This window comes from Cyprinus carpio, unplaced genomic scaffold, assembly GCF_018340385.1.
Source record: "Cyprinus carpio isolate SPL01 unplaced genomic scaffold, ASM1834038v1 S000006541, whole genome shotgun sequence".
In the NCBI taxonomy this organism is placed as follows: domain Eukaryota; kingdom Metazoa; phylum Chordata; class Actinopteri; order Cypriniformes; family Cyprinidae; genus Cyprinus; species Cyprinus carpio.
This window is the reverse complement of record NW_024879206.1, coordinates 86907-108181: the sequence shown is the minus strand read 5'-3', so window position 1 is coordinate 108181 and position 21275 is coordinate 86907. Positions and strand designations below refer to the sequence as shown.

At 38.1% G+C, this 21275-nt stretch overlaps 1 pseudogene; it reads right to left on the bottom strand.

Annotated features, from left to right (window-relative positions):
- Positions 1 to 1864: 1864 nt before the first annotated feature.
- LOC122143956 lies at positions 1865 to 19723 on the bottom strand (annotated as a pseudogene).
- Positions 19724 to 21275: the final 1552 nt, after the last annotated feature.

Genomic DNA, 21275 nt, shown 5'->3' with positions numbered 1-21275 from the left:
AGCAGTGTCAGGATGTTGATGTTGCCGCTGAGCACATCGTGAAGATTAGACAAAACCAAGCCAGTGTCTGCTTGTGGTGGGATGTAGACAGCAATAATGATGATTGATGAAAACTCCCAGGGTAGATAGAATGGGCGGCAAATAATGGATAAATGTTCCAGATGAAGCAAGCAGGAGCGCGACAGAGTGGAGATATTCATGGGGTCACACCATTTCTTGTTAATCATGAAACACACTCCTCCACCTTTGGATTTACCGGCCTTGGCTGTCCTGTCCATCTGTAAAACAGAGAAGTTATCAGACGGTGTTACAGCAGTGTCCAGGACCGAGGTCGTGAGCCATGTTTCAGACAAGCAAAGGATGTTACAATCCCTTATGTCCCGTTGAAAACTTATCCTGGCTCTAAGATCATCCATCTTATTCTCCAAAGACTGGACATTGGCGAGCATTCTGTTCGGTAGAGGAGGAATGTGAGCTCTTTTCCTCAGTCTGTTGTGAATCCCAGCGCGTTTCCCGCTGTGTTTCTTGATCCGTCGCCTCGGGTGGTTATTCAAGTGGCCATTGTTCATCTCTGGGTTCCGGAGAATCTCAGATGGCCACGATGGATTGGAGGATAAAGTGTCCTGAAACAGGTCAGTGAAGCATGTCCAATGTCCAAAAGTTTTTCTTTGTCGTAAATGATCAGTGCAGACGTTATGTGTGTTAAAAGAGAAAGCAAAAGTATGTAAAACAGTAAATAAAATCAATCTAAGCAGAGCAACCTGGATGGCATAGGCCTATAGTTTACTTTTTAAAGAAGTCTCTTATGCTCATCAAGGCTGCATTTATGTGATCAAAAATACAGAAAAAAATATTGTAGAATAATATTACAATTTAAAATAACAGTGTTCTATTTTAATATACTTTAAAATGTGATTTATTCTTGTAACAAAAAGCTGAATTTTCAGCATCATTACTCCAGCCTTCAGTGTCACATGATCCTTCAGAAATCATTCCAATATGCTGATTTATTTTCAATGTTGGAAACATTTTTTTGGAATCTAGGATAATTTTTTTCAAGATTCTTTTATGAATAAAAAGTTTAAAAGAATTCATTTAAAAGCATTTATTGAAAATAGAAACCTTTTGTAATGATATAAGTTTTTTACTGTCACTTTTTATCATTTTTACACATCCTTGCTAAAAAAAAAAAAACAAAAATACTGACCCCAAACTTTTGAGCGCTAGTGTATATTCTTGCAAAAGATTTCTATTTAGAATAAATGCTGTTCCTTGGGGGACTGATCCTTATTCTTTTTTTTTTTTTGGGTTGTTGTATTTTGCAATTATATAATTATATGCTTTATTTTGTCTCTACTCAAAGGCTTAAGAAAGCTGCACACATTACACAACCCTACATCTTGAAAGAAAAATGTCTGCTTATTTGCAAAAAATAGCCTAATATTGCCTAATTTGATGATACTGACCTCAGAAATATCTATAAAAACCATCAGATACATTTTATTTTCACAAAATAAGAATTTAGACTTTTTAAATTATATAGGCATGTATGCGTCAGCTTTAATGCACTTATCAAAATAACAAAAGCAGTCAAATGTCAAAAGTTTTAATGACAAAAATGATTAAAATCATTCAGTGTTCACTGCTACTCCCTGATCACAGAATATCTGTTGATGCACTTATTTGCAACACCCTTCAACGTCATTAAACTCAGGCAAAACTCAAGTTGTGGATATTAGAGGAGTTTAAAGTTTGATTAACATCTGTAAGCAAATATAAATTGTCATAATTTAATTTAATATGTATAATACATTCATGTGTATTTATATTATATTAATTATCAATTTCACTTAATCTAACTGTTTAAAATGAAAATAAACATGTTTTGGTTACACTGAATGTGTCCTTTTTTCTTATTTAATCCATATTCATGATAGTTGACTTTTAACTGTCGAGACTGGACTGGAATTGGGAGATGCTCTGTGGTAACCTACTTCACGTTCACTCTTTTTTACTCTTTTGTGCTTTGCCATCAGGACGAGTGTTTCTGAAACATTTACGGAAAAGGCAATGGCATGTTTTAATGAAGAGGAATGTGATCAGTGCAACGATTGAGAGCAAGAAGGCCACTACATCCAGGCAGTGGTACTGATACCAGCTCAGATCATGTGCCTGAACTCGTAGATGTTTAGCTCCTTTATGCCGCATCACAAATTCGATCCAGTAAACTGCCCGGTCCAGAGGCTTCATCGGCTGATCATGGTGGATTCTGGACAGTCTCATGATGCTCTCCTTGTACCTTATTAGAGAAGAAATGGAAGCACTGCTTAACACAAGACAAGCTCTACAAAAGCACAAACATTTCTAAATATAGAATGTGACAAGCCATGCTTTGAACTAGAGATTTTTACTGTAGCATCAGGAATAATGTGAATACTGACTGTGGAAACATTTATATACTCTAATGTACAGTGCTCAAATAAATTAAGGGAACACTGAACTAAATTTTCCAGTTGAAAATCTTGACTTTTATACATGTACAGTGGGTATAGAAAAGAATCAGCCCCCTTTAAAATAATCACATTTTTGCTTTGTAGCCTGAAATGAAAACAGATAATTTTTGTTTTATCCAGCTGTATTTACTCAGTGCTACTTATAACATCCATGTGAAAGCATAACACTCACTTGTCAGGAAAAAAAGAGAAAAAATCACTGAGTAGGAAGTGTAGAAGATTTTTATTAATAAGATTTTTTATTAATCAAGTATAATCGAGGTGAATCTAGCCATATAATATATATATATATATATATATATATATATATATATATATATATCCAGAGACAGCTGAAAAGGTGGAACCAAGAAACTGAAGGGGATCCAGAAAGAGACCCATTAATGGCAACATTGTTTAGACATGCTGTGATTGATGCTATGCCGCCAGCTGTAAAGAGCTATCAATTTGTTAGGTAGAGATGCATTATGTAAATTAGGGCTACAAATTTGGTGTTCTCCAGAAGGAATATTTATTGATGCAATAGGAACAGAAACACAAATGGTAGTTGCAGAGCCAAAAGCAAATGTCTATTGGATAGGGACAGATTAGAACAAGATGTGAGACAGACAGTCAATAAATGGGGAAAGTTTATTGAAGCACAGATTCCTGAAACACAGCTACTAAAATCAGAATTTTATTGCACAATGATATATTATCCAGAGAGGGATGAAAAAATAGAACAAAAATGGCAGAAAGAAACAAAAGGACAGCAAATTGAGATAGTCTCCCAGTACATCATAATAGGTAAATCAGGGAGCAGCTTTAAATATACCAGATGGTGAATTTGTTAAAAAATGGTTCAGTGTAACTAATTCTGTCCCGCATATTGCATTATATGTAGGAAAAAATTGTGAAGCAAAAGATTTAGGACCAATGATGAAAAAGGCAGAACAAAGCAAATGGGAACCAACAGAACATCTGTTGATTTTTCATTCAGCTGACAAAAATTACATCAAAATTTTGTGTGCAACCAGTTTGATGGGAATTCCTCAGAAAATAGTTATTGGTCACAAGAAAGTGAACCAGATGACTACGCAAATGGGACTACACACGATCACCACATTTATTTAATAAAATTCTTAAGGCTGATCTAGAAGATCTTATAATAGATGGTTCACTATTACAATATATGAATGATTTAATTATCTGTTCTGCCTCACTAGAACAATCTCACAAAGATTCAATTAAAGTATTGACAAAATTAGCGCAAGGAGGACATAAGGTGTCCAAAAAACAAATTACAGTATTGCCAACCTCAAGTTGAATACTTGGAAAGATTGATTGCATTTGGCATGCGAGCTATAGCTCCAGCTCAATTAGAAGGCATAAGTAAAACACTATTGCCTCAGACAGTAGGACAAATGATGACTTTCCTAGGAATGACTGTACTTGGAAAGATTGATTGCAACTAGATAGAAGACTATTCTGTAAAGACAGGGCCATTGAGAGAGATCATGAAACAAGCAGGATTACAACATTTGAGCAATCCATTAAAATGGAACACAGATGCATTACTAGCATTTGAAACAATAAAAAAAGAACTACAACAGGCCCCTCCCCTGGAAATGGCAGATTATGATAAAATGTTTCATCTATATGTGGCAAATAGAGCTCATGGTAATGCATCAGCTGTACTGATGCAAGAGACTTGTAGTGGGAGGAAAAAACAGCCTATAGTATATTACAGCACAAAGTTAGACAATGTAACCCAGGGATACCCACCATGTTACCAACAAGGCTTAGCAGCAGTATATTATGCTTATGAAAAAGTATCCACAATAACTATGGGGTACCCAGTAACTATATATTCTCATTACAAAATTGAGGAATTAATAGAACAAAGGAAATTTGTCCTGACTCAAGCTCGAATTCTAGCCTATTCCTCATTACTCATATATCCAGATGTTACCATTAAGCGATGCCATACAGTTAATCCAGCTAAATTAATTCCTTTGGCATTTGAAGGAAAACCTCATGATTGTGTAAATGAGTCAACACCTATCCCTGAAGCAGAAGTCACTTACTTCATAGATGGTTCTAGCTTTAGAGACCATGAGGAAATCATACAGGATATTCAGTAGTGAAGAGAAACAAAAAATAATTTGAACCTGTGTAGCGTATGAGCAGTTCATTCATTCATTGGTTCTGAATTAATGAATCATGGCTTGTTGAATCTAAAACAATGCACATTCCTTGGCTAAAACCCAAAGCTTTTAGCCCCTGAACTCATGCAGGTAAATCAAACTCTCTGCAAGCTGAATGACCGGCCTGGTGCCAGCATGGCTGGGTTTAAATTGCTGACCAGTTCATAAAACATTATGACCCAACTGGGAGAAACAGAAAAAGCCCAGCTCGCTAGGAATTCTTGCAAGGAAAAAGAAAAGTAAATGTATTCTAAATGTATTGACTGTATTTCCTTTTTGTGCTTAGATGTCTTTCATATCATATTGGAGTATCTGCAATTTTATCGTGTGTTAATCAAACTTTAAATGTGTGTAATTCTGCATATGAATGTAACTTTATGTTTCTCCTACAATTTACCTGTCATTCTTTGGTATCTGTTTAACCGTCTTGCTTTGACCGAGACCACTCATACATAGGAAATTACAGTAAAATGTATTATTCTGGAATTACCATCTTGCTGAATATAACTGCTGAATTCTGAAAACACCATAACTCACTCGAGTGGGTGTCTCCCCAGAGACAAAGGAACTTTTTTTTTCAACCCCGCTTCAGATCGTGGACGTTCATTGGTTGTTCGCGCGAACAGAGCCGTGAACCCAGTCGCTCCATAAGAGACTGACACAGAACGTTCTTGTTGCACTTCGTCTCCGAGCACTTTGTCTGTTTCGATGGCTCCTTAGGGAGCTCTCATCTCCGTTTTTCTTTTCTTTTCTTTACTAAGTTTTATTCTCATATTCGCCTCTCCCTACACGAGGGAGACAAACTCTGAATCATTTCTTTGGTAACTCCACGTTCGTTGAACCTTTGAAACTTCGTGCGAGTCTGGCTCGCCCCAGAAGACACTAGAGAACACGCATATTTACTCTGAGTGAATCGTAGTTTGATGTATTATTAGTTCAATTATTAAAATCCAATATATATTCATGATTGCTTCTGTCTAAAATGCTCACACACATCACGAAGTCAATGAAATGTTTGATCTTAGCTACAAAGCTTATTTGTTACTTTTCAATAACCTAAATGTTTATAAGGACAGGAGAATGGTTTCATGGCCAGAAACTATTTTTCCTGGAATTATAAGAAGTGATAACTTTATTGAAAGTTGATAAGTTAATCTTACGGCCGTTTGCTGGACAATTCCCAGTAAAAGATATAACGTTAATTGATATGAAGAATGGAATATTGACATATTAATGAGTAAATTACAGTGCCTTGTAATGAGTTATTGATATATACAATTGACCTATTTTTCATCTTCAATAATTTTAATGTAACTGTCATATGAGATATATATAATAATCATATTCCTGATTAATTATTGAAATTCCCTATATATCATTTGAGCTAACGTTAATGTACTACCCAGTGCGGTTACACCTGTGATAATAACAACATTGTGTACTGCCTTGCTCTGCTCAATTAGCAGAATTAAAAGCTCTTACAACTGCATGTCAGTTGGCGAAAGGACAAACTGCTAACATTTTCACAGATTCAGCATATGCTAATGGTGTATGTCATCTATTCGGAGCAGTGTGGAAACAAAGAGGTTTTTTTTAAAAAAGGGATGGGACTCCCATCCAACATAGTGAACAAATCAATGTGGCACCAAAGGGGAGCTAAAAAAGACTCACAAGAGATCAGGCGTACACATGAAGGACACATTGTTGGACCTACTTCACTTTTGAATATTCTTATTACAGATGCGCATGGCTTTGACCATTGCGCAAGGGGGGAAGTGGTAAGAAAAATTACACAGCAAGGATATTGGTCTCCTTATTTATATGCAATGGTGGATGAATTTTTGTCCACATGTGAAGTTTGTGCCAAATACAATGTGAGGAAAGGGATAGCAACACCAATAGGCCATATTCCAGTACCTGAATGGCACTTTAAGCATTTAGTAATGGATTATGTGGATATGATAAAGCGAGTACAAGGCAAAAGATACATGCTTGTTATCATGGACAGAGTAGAGGCAGTACCATCAGCAGATCTGGTAGCAGGAACAGTAATTAAATTTCTAACAAGAGAAGTAATTCCTAGATTTGGAATACCATCAGAAATAAGTTCAGATAATGGGTCGGCATACATACAAAAAACTGTGAAACAAGTACTGCAACAATTAAGAATAAAACAGAGACTAGCTTGCATCTGCGGACCACAGGCCCAAGGGTTTGTCAAAAAATGTAATGGAATTATCAAGGCCAAAATAGACAAAATAATCTGCGGACCCCAATATGTTAAAGTACTAAACTTAATTAAGTCGATTGACGAATAATACAAACCACGCAACCATAAAAGCAACTGACCTCCCTTCAATGCAACCTGAACAAAAATGATGATCAACTATCGCATTCAAACTGATACAGGTGAACAGATGTCATGCTTAACACAAAATAAGGATGGTATAAATGGGAACCTTACGCTGAACTTGATGCTTATCTGTTACACAAAGTTGACCCCATGCCTGTGCCATAGAACTTTTTCATTTGTAGAGGTTTTGCCTAGGATTTTGGGAAATCCTACAAGAAGGACCACCTCTAGAGCAATTACAATGGCATATATTATACCAATAATACATTGTTTCTCATAAACCAAAAGGAACAAAATATGTGGGGCAAATTTAAAGAAAATGTGCTATTAATTGGTATATAGATAAGAACAAAATTCTTGGAAATCAGAAATTCCTTCTAGAGCTCCAGAACTTTTAGCACTCGGAACAAACTAAAGGAAGTAAAATAGCACCTGAAGAATGTGAAAATCAAACTATTGCATTACATTCAATAGAAATTTATGCAGACCAATCATTAATAATAGCAGATTTCTTTTGGATCTTTGGAGGTGAGATATTACTGCCTTCTTCACCAATTGGATGGAAAGGTATATGCGTAAGAGTACGATTACTTCAAAAAGTTAACATGGCACAATAGGAAACAGAACAAAGCACAAGCAAGGAAGACAACAGAATTAAAAGAGGTTACAAGCCAGACCCCAATGTATATTTAGACTCAACTGGACAACCGAGAGGAATTCCTAATGAAATTCAAGGCAAAGATGAAATAAAGAAGGGTTTGAGGTCAATATTTGTTTGGATCACACCAAACAAAAATGTAAAGTGGATAAATTACATTTATTATAACCAACAAAGATTAATTAATTATACTGATGATGCATTAACCTTGTTAGGAGACCAAGTAGAATGACATGGCAAAACAGACAGGCTCTTAATTGGATCTTGTTATGACTAAAAAAAAAAAAATAGTTACAGCAAATGCCGGAGAGACAAACAAATTTGGGATTGAATTGATTTAAATTGTGGAGCAGGGGGAGGCTGGTTTGCTAAACTGGGATGTTTTAGGTAGGACTGGATCCATTAGTAGGACTTCATAATCATATATAGTTTTGCTGTGTATTACCTATATTAAGAAATTATCGTCAACGCTACTGCTAAGCAAATGGAGTTGATTAAAAGTCCCAAATTATCAACAAATAATCACAGAAAGGAGCCTGGAGGACTATTATGAAGGATGGCTAAGCAAACTAAACTTAAATGAGCAAACTTTTGATGATAGTTCTAGTGACTCTAACAAGGACAATGAAGAGGTCTAAAGATGAACCATACACTGGTTGTAAGTGCTAGCCTAACTTCTGCCCAAGGGTGGCCCTCTACGGTGCGTAAGGTATCTGGGCTGAAGATCAACTATTACCATCTTGTGATATTCAGTGTGTTATGTTTTGTATGTATTTTTTTATACCTTTTATAGATAACTGTGACAACCACAGGCAAGTGCTTAACCAATTGCTTGCTCAAGCTTATAACATTGTTTTCTATTAAAAAGGGGTTAAGGGAGGCTGGATCTTTTACTCCCTCCTAGTCAAGTGTGGAAGATGATGTTTGGTCCTGTTGCTTTCCTTCAGGGTTGAATTTCATTATTTTGTTATTTGTGACAATACAGTGTGACTTATTTAGTCACTAGGTAGTGTTAACTAATAAGAATTATGTAGTATTATTTTGTTGGATTTTTTGGGCGATTTGTAAAGCAACTGAAACAAACAATCAACTATGGGTGGTAAAGATAAAGTTGTGGAAAGGCACAAGTCAGGAGATGGATACCAAAAAATTTCAAAGGCTTTATCAATGCCTAGAAGCACAGGGAAGTGTAATTATTAAGAAGTGGAAGGCATTTGGTACAAGTACAACAGAGACCCACCCTGGATCAGGACTGGATGAAAATGCCAGGAGGAAACTGGTCAGAACGGGTACCAGAGACTGCGTCAGAGAGGCGACTGCGTGTGTTTTTTTTTCTCTCTATTAGTGCTATTGGATCTTAGTGCTGCGTTTGACACTATTGACCACAACATTCTTTTGAATAGACTAGAAAACTTTGTTGGCATTAATTGGAGTGCATTAGCATGGTTCAAATCGCAGTGAATGAAGAGGTATCATATCAATCACAAGTGCAGTATGGAGTACCTCAAGACTCAGTACTAAGGCCGTTACTCTTCATGCTTTACATGTTACCTTGGGAAATATCATCAGGAAACACTGTGTTGGCTTTCACTGTTATGCTGATGATACTCATCTCAATATTTCTTTGCTGCCCAGCGAAACATACTAATTTGAAAAACTAATAGAATGCATAGAAAATATAAAAATATAATAAACTGGATGACGAGTAATTTCTTACTGCTAAATTCTGAAAAAACGAGTAGTTAGGTGTTCCCTAATTTTAGGACCTAAATTATAGGACCTAATGGACTAGGTATCCAGCTTGCTCTAAATCAAGGGCGTTTTTTTCGTCTACAGTTACGGTGTTAATTATAGGACCTAAATTATAGGACCTAAGACTAGGTGGCTGTTGTGTGGATTATTTGTTATTAAAGTTTCTGAAGATAAATTTTTGAGTGAATTTAGTAATAATCCAGCAAAAAATTTACTTGTAAGGATATGTATATACAGAGGAAAGCCGTTCTACTATTAGTGCAGCAGGAGACCGTGCCACATTAGACAACTTCAAGATGTTGTGGTCGTGCTGAGACAGCACTCTGTGTCCGTTGTAGACATTACTATCCGTCACAGTGTGGCCAAGTCCAAGTCCGTGGTTTTCCAGTGGAATTGGGCTACTTTATCACTGTTTCCGCAGGATGGTTTTTCATGTCCGCGCCCAGGTTGAAGCGAACCCCCCAATAATGTGTATTTTAGCCCCCGGAATGCGATTTTTACTGGTGGACCCCCTTGAAACGAGGTTAGTTTGGGTTTTGTTGTGAACACCTGGCAACCCTTTCCATCAAGCAGTAACATTATTTTACTAGTTAGCTGACTAATTGAAAAACAAAATACATTGGCAGCATGTATTAGAGAGAAAATAATCACTTCATCCTATTTTTAAGTGAATAAAATAGCCATTGACAGACTTACAGGAGTTCCTCAACTATTGACTTCTTTCTCACCGGACTTGTCTGTGTGTGTGTGTAGGTGATGTAAGAGAGCAAAGCAGGCATTTGGAGCAAAGCACTGTGAGGCAAGGGAGGGGGAGACTAAAAATCTTTCTAAACTTAAAATGCATTTTTGCCCCGTTTGTGTTGTTTTACTACTTACAAAATTATTTTAAGTATAAAACATTATTTACAATACACAGCATGGTTTTTTAATCATAATTTTAGGGGGGACAACCCTCAGATTGGTGGGGGGGGTCCTGTCTTCCCCAGGATTTACGTGCCTAGGTGTGCTATTTGATATCAATCTTTCCCTTAGAAAGCCACATTTCTTGCATTTGTAAATCTTCATTTTTCCATCTCAAAAATATCTAAATTACGACCTATGCTCTCAGTGTCAAATGCAGAAATGTTAATTCATGGTCGCGTTCATGACCTCACGGTTATTGTAATGCTTTATTGGGTGGTCCACTGGTCCAAAAAATGCAGCAGCTAGAGTTCTTACTAGAACCAGGGAAGTATGACCGTGTTAGCCCGGTTCTGTCAACACTGCACTGGCTCCCTATTAAACATTGTATAGATTTTAAAATCTTGCTTATTACTTATAAAGCCCTGAATGGTTTAGCACCTCAGTATTTGAATGAGCTCTTATTACATGATACAGGTCCTTCTCAAAAAATTAGCATATTGTGAAAAAATTAATTATTTTCCATAATGTAATGATTTAAAAATTAAAATTTCATATATTTTAGATTCATTGCAACACCAACTGAAATATTTCAGGTCCTTTTATTGTGTTTATACGGATGATTTTGGCATACAGCTCATGAAACCCAAAATTCCCTATCTCAAAAAATTAGCATATTTTCATCCGACCAATAAAAGAAAAGTTTTTAAAATACAAAAAAAGTCAACCTTCAAATGTAATTATACTTGTCGGGATCTTATGCAGTTGGCGGCTTACTTCGAATATCCTTATGTCAGAAAATGACTGCTTATGCGGGAATCCTTTTGGCAGAAATGACTGCTTCAATGCGGCGGGGCATGGAGGCAATCAGCCTGTGGCACTGCTGAGGTGTTATGGAGGCCCAGGATGCTTCGATAGCGGCCTAAAAAGCTCATCCAATTGCGTCTCTCAACTTTCTCTTCACAACTATCCCCACAGATTCGCTATGGGGTTCAGGTCAGGAGAGTTGGCAGGCAAATGAGCACAGTAAATACCATGGTCAGTAAACCATTTACCAGTGTTTTGGCACTGTGAACAGGTGCCAGTCGTTGCTGAAAAACGAAATCTTCATCCTCCATAAAGCTTTTTTTCAGCAGATGGAAGCATGAAGTGCTCCCAAAATCTCCTGATAGCTAGCTGACTAGTCCTGGAATCGGTCCCTTCTCTCCACAATCTTCCTCAGGGTCCGGTCACCTCTTTCTCGTTGTGCAGCGTTGTTTTGCCAACACTTTTTTTTTTTTTGCAATTGCACAGACCTTCCACTGAGGTGCCTTTGATACAGCACTCCTTTGGAACAGTCTATTCGTTTTCAGAATTTCTTTCTGTGTATTCTTAAGACCCTCTCGCTTGAGGGTGTCAATGATGGCCTTCTGGACAGCAGTCAGGTCGGCAGTCTTACCCATTGATTGCGGTTTTGAGTAATGAACCAGCTGGGAGTTTTTAAAAGCCTCAGGAATCTTTTGCAGGTGTTGAGTTAATTAGTTGATTCCAGATGGTTAGGTTAATAGCTCGTTTTAGAGAACCTTTTCATGATATGCTAATTTTTTGAGAAGGAATTTTGGGGTTTTCATGAGCTGTATGCCAAAATCATCAGTATTAAAACAATAAAAGACCTGAAATATTTCAGTTGGTGTTGTGAAGTATTAAAACAATAAATGAAAGTTTAATTTTTATCATTACATTATGGAAAATAATGAACTTTTTCACAATATGCTAATTTTCTGAGAAGGACCTGTATATAATTAATGGGATCTATAATTTATAGTCCTCCACGTCCGCTGCATTCTTAAAACTCTGGCAATTTGATAATACCTAAAATATCAAAATCAACTGCGGGCGGCAGATCCTTTTCCTATTTAGTGCCCAAACTCTGGAATAACCTACCTAACATTGTTCGGGAGGCAGACACACTCTGTCAGTTTAAATCTAGATTAAAGACCCACCTCTTTAACCTGGCTTACACATAACACACTAACACATTTCTAATATTCAAATCTGTTAAAAAGGATTTTTAGGCTGCAGTAATTAGGTAAACCAGAACCCCGGGAACACTTCCCATAACACCTGATGTAACTTGCCACCATTGTTAGAAGAACAGCATCTACTCTAATATTAGTCTGTTTCTCTCTTTCCCGAGGTCACTGTAGCACCAGATCCAGTCTGTATGGCCCAGATCAGCATATGTGGATCAGCATCACCCTAGAGAGGACCTCTACAGCCCTGAATGTCAGCGGAGTCCAGGACAGCTAGATGAGTCCCAGAGACAGATCCCCTGTAAAGACCTGGTCTCAGACGGCCACTGGGACAATACCACAGGAACCAGTTGAGTCCTCTGCAAAATGTGACTTTGCTGCAGACTGGAATTGAACTGCTGGTTTTGTCTGGCCAGAGGACAATTGGGCCCCCGACTGAGACTGGTTTCTCCCAAGGTTGTTTTGTCTCCATTCTGTCACCGATGGAGTTTTGGTTCCTTGCCTCTGTTGCCTCTAGCTTGCTAAGTTGGGGACACTTCATTTGCAGCAATATCGTTTTGACTTGATTGCACAGATACTATTTAAACTGAACTGATATGGATGATGACATCACTGAATTCAATGATGAACTGCCTTTAACTGAAAAATAAGTGTTTACTATTGTCATTTTGTAGTATTGACACATTATTTTCCTAATTAATGCTGAACAGTTGCTTTGACACAATCTGCATTGCTAAAAGCGCTACATAAATAAAGGTGACTTGACATGTTGGTGTTATTTTTTTTTTTTTTTTTTTGCACTTGGATGCTGTAAGTTGCACTGATTAAGTACAGCTTGATAAACAAAAACTGGTGTCTGTCTTAATTTCAGGCTGCAAAAAAAACAAAATGTGATGGATTTTAAAGTGATTTCTCTCTATTTTGTGGGTAGGTGCAAAATGTGATTATTTTAAAGGGGGGTGATTCTTCTACATTTAGAAAATCAACTTCTAAATGTCTGTTCAGTAGGAACATTTGGAATCCAGAAACTGCCTACATGCTCTGGCCACACGAGGCCGGACACTGTCATGCACCAGGAGGAACTCAGGGCCCACTGCACTAATGTAATATCTGACAATGTCTCTGACGGGTTTCATCCCAGTCCCTAACAGCAGTGAGGGTAATGTATGCTAGCACGTGGAGGTCTTGTGACCCTCCAGGGACATTCCCTCTCATTCCCGTTACCTTCCCTGCTTTGCTTCTCTCATCTTGTCTATTGTCTCTTATACTTTGAGAGACTCTCTCTGCACTGCTCTCCAAACTAAAATCATGGGATTTGATTGACTGGTCTCTCAACGCAATTGACACCATCTTCTCGACGAGAAGCTTGGGTTCGGGGGAACCTGACTGCCCTGCCGGAATGTTCGCAGCTGGCTACACGATGGATGCGTGTTGACACCATCGGGGTCGTGTGTCTGGCGACTCTTTCCGTGGAGGACATTGAAGATATCTACCTATTCGGACCCATGATAACAGGTCTTCTGCTGATTGGACTAGGCTTTGCCCTGGGTTTATCGAAGAATTCAGAAAACGGGAACAGCTGTCCAAAGCCTCACAGGGCTGGCCCGTTGTGATTGGAGCAGTGGGCAGAGTGGTCAGCGCTGAGACTGAGCCGAGACTATTAACTGCAATATGGATACATCACGGAGAAGCTCACGGCTTTGCAAAGGCAAATGGATCGATTCGGAGACCAGAATGGACTAAGAGAGTAGTCGTGTAAATTGGAATGCGGCTACTCGCCCTAAGACCAAACAATCCCAATCTTATCTGCTTTCGGCTCCTCTCAACCAGCACTGGCCTCAGCCAAGGCCGCTGTTGGAACAACAACTCCTCCGGAAGAGCACTGCAGTGAGACGCTCTTGCGTTCCTCCCCCCACTCCACAGGACACCTCGACCCCCCTTTTTCCCCTCCCATGTTGCAAAGTTTGTGTGTTTATGAACTGCTGGTGGTTCCAGCTAACCCATCGTTTCAATCACAACTACTCTATACAGCTGGGTTCGTCAACCATAAACTCCTTCCAGGACAACCAGAAACCTAGGCGTTTTGTGATGGATCATCAGTTAAGCTTCACAGACCATATTGGCTACAATGACCCCGGTGCTGCAGATTTGCCTTATACAACATTAGGAAGATTAGACCCTTCTTGTCAGAGCAAGCCACCCAACTTCTTGTCCAAGCTCTTGTTCTTTCCAGACTGGACTATTGTAATGCTCTCCTGGCGGGCCTTCCTGCATTGTACTATCAAGCCTCTGCAACTGATCCAGAATGCAGCAGTGAGGGTTGTCTTCAATGAGTCAAAAACAGCTCGCATTACTCCTCTCCTCATCAGGTTACACTCGCATCGCATAAATTCAGGTACTGATGCTTGCCTAAAAGATGACCACTGGCACGGCACCAACATACCTATGCTCATTAGTTCAATCTTATGATTCGCCCTCCCAGAAGTTTGCACTCTGCAAGTGAACGATGCCTTGTGGTGCCATCCCAAAGAGGTTCAAAATCACTCTCACAGACCTTTCCTGGACTGCGCCCAGCTGGTGGAATGACCTCCCGATCTCAATTCGAACAGCTGAGTCTTTACTCATTTTCAAAAAATGTCTAAAGACTCATCATTTTCGCCAGCACTTAACCAACTAATACTAGTACTTACCTTTTCTTTTCTTGTCTATCATATTCTAAAAAAAAAAAAAAAAAAAAAATTTTATTTTTTTGTACGTGTTCTGTACTAGACTAACTGAGACTTGTCATGGCACTTGTATACCGTTGTTGTTCTCTTGTTGATCTGATTGCTTCTATTGTTCTCATTTGTAAGTCACTTTGGATAAAACCGTCTGCTAAATGATTAAATGTAAATGTTTATGCTGTATTGATTATGTGCTTTTGTTGCTGAGGTGTTTTTCCTGTTCTCAAACTGTACTCCCAAAGGAGCATAGTCTGGGTGTTGTTTTTTTTCTCCTCCCTTCCCTAAAGTTATGCTGTATTTCTTCTTCCCACCTGTACTGTTCACCATTTCGTTGCCTCGTACCCACATGTGCAATGACAATGAAAGTTGTTCTCAAACTGTACTTCCCAAGGAGCGCTAGTCTGGGTGTTGTGTTGTTTTTCTCTACCCTTACCCTAATGTTTTGCTCTAATCTTCACCTGTACTGAATTTTCGGTGCCTAGTACCCCAACAATGCAATAAAGTTGAATCTAATCATTTAATGTGCTCAGTATGAACCTGCTCTCATCTGTAAAACAGAATGTGGCACCAACGGTGGACCTGCCAATTCTGGTGTTCTCTGGCAAATGCCAATCGAGATGCACTGACTGGGCTGTGAGCACAGGTCTCAATACAGGGCGTCGTGGGCTCTCCTGCCAACCTCAGGAGTTACTTTTCTAACAGTTTATTCAGAAACATGCACACCAGAACATGCTCCTCCTGTTCCTCCTTGCAAAAAGAGCAAATGCCAGTCCTGCTACTGGTTTGTTTTCCTTCTCCAGTTCTGTCCAACTCTCCTCTTGTAACGGCCCATCTCCCATGCTCTTGAGACTGTGCAGGACGAAACCCCAAACCTCCTTGTGAAGGCATATGGATGTGCCATCCTGGAGGAGCTAGATTACCTGTGTAACCTGATTGGGTTGCAGGTACTGCCTCACTACAAGGACTCTAACAAAACACAAAACTAGAGACAAATCAGTCAGGAAGAAATTAGGAGAGAGCAATTGTCTGTGGCCACTACCTGCAAATCCATTCATTTTTCAGGATTTTATTTCTGTTTGCCTTTCCGTGCACCTGTTGTCACTTTCATTTTGCACCAAAGCAGGCGAAACTGATTCACAGTTATGCTTCTTAACTGGAAAATGTTGTCTTATACTGTGATGATTAAGTGTTCCCTTTATTTTTTGAGATGGTCCTCACTGCAGAACACAAGATCCAGGGGGCGAGGTTGAATCCAGATCCAACTCCTCCCACCTTCCATATCCCTAAACCTTCCTGTCTCCACCCCATGGATGGATCTTGTGTATTGCAGTGAGGGGCTATTTTTATTTTTTTGAGCAGTGTATACATTATTCCCCTTGAGGTTAAATTTATAATTTTAGTGTTTTTTTTTCTCTCTCCCAAAAAACCAATAGTAATAACCAACTATTTTCCTTCCTGTCTCAGTGAGTCCCCTCACTGAAAAACACCACTTTAGGAGAACTGAGCTTATTTCTAGAGCTTACTTTTTATTAAATGGAGAACTAAGCTTTAAAATTTTTCAGATTTATGAAACTTGTGACTTAACTCACGATGGATTATTTATGACAGTCTTGAGAGCATCCACCAGGTCTTTGGACTGTATTGAGCTGATATCAAGAACAACAGCAGCTCCTTTGGTTTTCATATGCAGTAGATTATCAGGCTGGTCACCCCCACAGTGGCAAGCCCACCATTGGGACACCATGATAATAGCCTCATACAGTCCCATTTCGTCCCACCGTGGGTTATGAAGGCCTTTGTTTTTGGATGACCTATCAGATAAAATAAAGTTTGAATCTATCTGACATCAATTAATGTCCTTTATGTATAATAAGCACATATGACAACACTTTCCTTACCAAGCAAATCATTCTGTGGAATCCAGTCACAGAGTTTTGTATTGGGGGCGAGAGTTTCTGGCGTTTTCCCATTATAACGCCCAAACAACCTGTGCAAATACACATATGCAGAACTTATTAACAGTTGCTTTAGGGCACTGAGCATATGAACACTGCAACAGGTTTATAGAAAAAGTTTGGTTTTGTAAAAACTGTATTTATTTTTTCTGTTGAGAAATATATTTTTAATGATAACATGCAAACCTTTTAAGACACACTTACAGACCTGGGTCTTACTGATCAACACACATACATAGAGCACATCAAATATGGTAAACAGACAAGCTCAAACATAATTGTGTGATGCGTGAAAAACAGTGTGATTTCTTCTCGTGTGTCACGTGTGTACGCTTGAGCTGCCATTGACCATATTTGATGTGCTCTATGTATGTGCGTTGGTCAGTGTTTATACATGAATAAAAGCCTGATTTTTGATTTGTATGGATTGCTTTTGTGATGTCTTTATGAACTTTTTGAAGCTTGAACATCTTGGTGTAATGACCTTAAAATGGGGGGGCAGATATATCATGTTTCGCAAAAAATATCATCATTTGTGTTTTAAAGATGAAAAACAGAAATCTTATGGGTTTTGAAGGACATGAGGGTGAGTAATTGATGAGATTTTCAGTTTTGGGTGAACTATTTGTAATTCACAATGATTGATTAGTAGTGTATTATTGCCTCATAAAATAGATCATAAAATATATTAAGTACATGTATTTAGAATTTGTGATTGAAATTTCTATAGAGAAAACTGGATGGAAAAATATTTCCAAAACTAAGGCAGCTAAAAAGTTAGTGATTACTGTTCTTTTGGTATAAAAAGGTTGTTACACACCTTTTGTGGCATTTGACCAAGAGCAGAAGCAATAGTGTTTTGCTCTTTCCAATGTCAGGTTGCCCAACATGGAACCCAGTGAGAAGACAATGATGCCATGATCTCCAGAGCTCTGCACAAACTCCTCCAGGTCCTAAAAGACAAACCAATGAAAAATGAAAGCAAGGCACGAAGTGGCAGTTTTAAGTGACTTAAAACTGAAATGATTTGCCATCAGAAACGTCATGTCAAAGTTTACAAAATGAGAGTGACACCACTAATCCAGTGTCTCTTTTGAGGTCAATGGAGCCAAATCAGATCCCTCTCCATTCATACATCTGGCATGAAGTTACGATGTAACTTGTTCCATTCGAGTAAGGATTCCTTTTAGGAAGGATGCATGCTTTGATGCAAAAACATGTAAAACGCATCAAGCATATTCAAGAAAAGCATATATTTCAAAATAACATATGGCATTACCTTTGACAGAGGCTTGGCGGGTTTGCATTGTAGTCCTCCAACAAATTTAAAATTAGGCATTATTGGACGTGGATACTCGTAATCCCAGTAAGTTCTAATCAACCAGATGTCGGCTTTTCCCATGGTCTCACACATTGTTGTGGGCTTTCCTGTGACATACGGAGATATTGTGCAACTCAGTTAATGTACAGTGGGTCTACAGCTTTCTGATCCTGATCTCTTTACATACGCAATATACAATACACAATAAAAAGATATTCCAGGTAGACAGACACTACGGGGTGTCATGACACAAAAAGTGCAAAAACCCTGTTGGTGCACATACTGTAATAATTACTCTGATATTCTGAATTATGACAACAACTCATGCATTAAAATAATTACCTGATATTTCAGTGTAGAGCTTATCTATAGTAAACTTCAGAGCAATGGAAATATAGTCGTATGTATGATGTAGAGGAGCATGTTTTCAACTCTCTCTAAGAAGCTCATATGATCGGTGAGGTGGTCGTGCAAAGCGACCGCAGGAACGTAGGATGGTGGCGCAGGCATCTGACCGCAAAGCTGCTCTGCTACGTACGCGAACGTTGCGCGCATCGAGAGGACGTGCGGGATATTCAGCTTCTCTGCCATCAAGTCAGGGAATAGCATCATCGGATCAGATAAAAGCACATCATAATGAGATTCCCGAAGCGTGTGTAAAAGATCCTCATGAAACATGCCCTTGGATATATCAGTAAGGAACGCCATGAAGTTGGAAAACACTCGCCAGACCATGAAGTCTCCCTTATATTTGTTGGCTGTGTCGTTCGTCCCGAGATGAATCATATCTCTCAACACAGAGTTGGCCTCTTCTTTCGTCATGTTGACTTTATACACGATGAAATCAACCGCTCCTTCCGTGTGTGCTGTACAGTAGGTGATGAAGAACTGACCAGAACTGTCACACTGTGGTTGCGATCGACCAGCGCATCAATGATCGCACGCATGTTGTGCCAGTGACTGTACTCGCCTGGCAACACCAAAACCTTGCCAGCATGACCAGCTTCGACTCCACACAGCAGTACAAGCACAAATAATGTCCCAGAAATCATGGTCAGATGTTTCTGCTTCTGGAAGTGCAGTGTGATCTGGTAAACGAGGATCAAAGTGTATAGCCTCTGTGCACAACAGGATTTGGGCAAAGGTCACGCTGCATTATTGCTTTGTCCTCAATCCACCTTTCTACCACACCTCGCCTCGCACCAGAGTAACTTCTGTCAAACTGTAAACAATCAGAGAAAACTTGTGTTTCATCTCCTTCTTGTTCATGGCGGGTTGCAGACCATGGTTAAAGGCGCATATACCGCCACCTACTATACCGGAGTGTGTAAAATCATGGCTTCATTCATCTCGGTTGTGGCTAGAAGGGATAGAGCTACGGCCGCATGAGACGAAAAATCTCGCCGGATGGACAGTAAGAAAGTGAAAAATAAACATTTCAAAGGGATGTTGTCTCTAGACTATTATAAGTTTCTGGAATCGCTGTATTGATGGTTCTATATTGGCACAGAATTTGGAAATGTACCTCATAAATATTTAATAACAAATAAAGTAAAATACATAACTCTTTTAAAATATTACCATAGTAACTATTTCCTTGTAAACAGATTTAACTGTGATACTGACATGCTTTGTACTTTTGTGGTCTACATATAGTACAGAAAGGTTTTTTTGTTTTGGAGTTGTCCTTATTCAACCAGGTTTTTGGTTCGATTTCTGCTCTTTTTTTAGAGATAATGTCATGCCCAGCTTTCAACTTTTGTTTTGGAATATATATATATATATTATATATATATATATATATATATATATATATATATATATATATATATATACACGTGTGTGTGTGTGTGTATATATATATATATATATATATATATATATATATATATATATATTTATATTTTCACTTACGATATGTCAATCCATAAGGAATATTATTTATTATTATTTTTCACTTTTGTTGGCAAAGTTTAGTATACATCAATGCAAGTAAGGTGATTATAAACCATTATTTTTAATTTTGAAGTCAGAAGTTAAACAATACCTAAAAATCTGTTTAAGCAAAATCTGATAAGCATGAAAGCTGTTAAGTGTATTAATGTATGTACATTTCCATGTTTTTATTTAATTTGTCATTTTTTTTATTATTTTAAAATTATTTTTAAGTTTTATAATTTCAATGTAATTTCTTTTCACTTATCTCACTTTTATCTGTATTTAACTTATTCATTAGAAATAATTAGGGCTGTTCGATTCCACAATTTTTGGAATCGATTCCGATTCCAATTCCTGATCCTGGAATCGATGGGAATCAATTCCAAGAATCGACTCCTCACTGTTGCTTTCGATTCTTTTCCAAATCTTGTTTTTTTTTTTTTTTTAGATTAAAGGAACCTAATCTCACCATGATTACTGCAGAATATGTCATATAATGTATCCTTCCTATAATAAGAAGCTGAAAAAAAAAAAAAATGACGATACGAAAATTTTCGTTTTTTCAGCTTTGCCCGTGAAATTAATCATAGTCCAGATCAGCAGGGACATGCGTTTATCGCATGAATTAAATAAGACAAGAAGTGTCTAAAATAAATGTGCGCAGTTCAGCTGAATGATGAAGTTTACTTTGTATACTTTGCATATTAACAAACTGTACGCTGAAACAAAATAATCAGAACATTAATGACTGATAGCGCTCATGGTTTATCTGTCAATTGGCGCGCTCTCGGCCACTGATCTATGCTCGTGACGTATTATTATAATTATCATTGGCTGATAGAAATGTTTTTTTAAAAATAGTATTTTAGATGGTAATAAGATCAAGACCCTCAATGACGTCATGATCTATTCTGTCATGCAGCGCTCAAAATTGTGGACAAGCCAGTTCAACCATAAAATAATC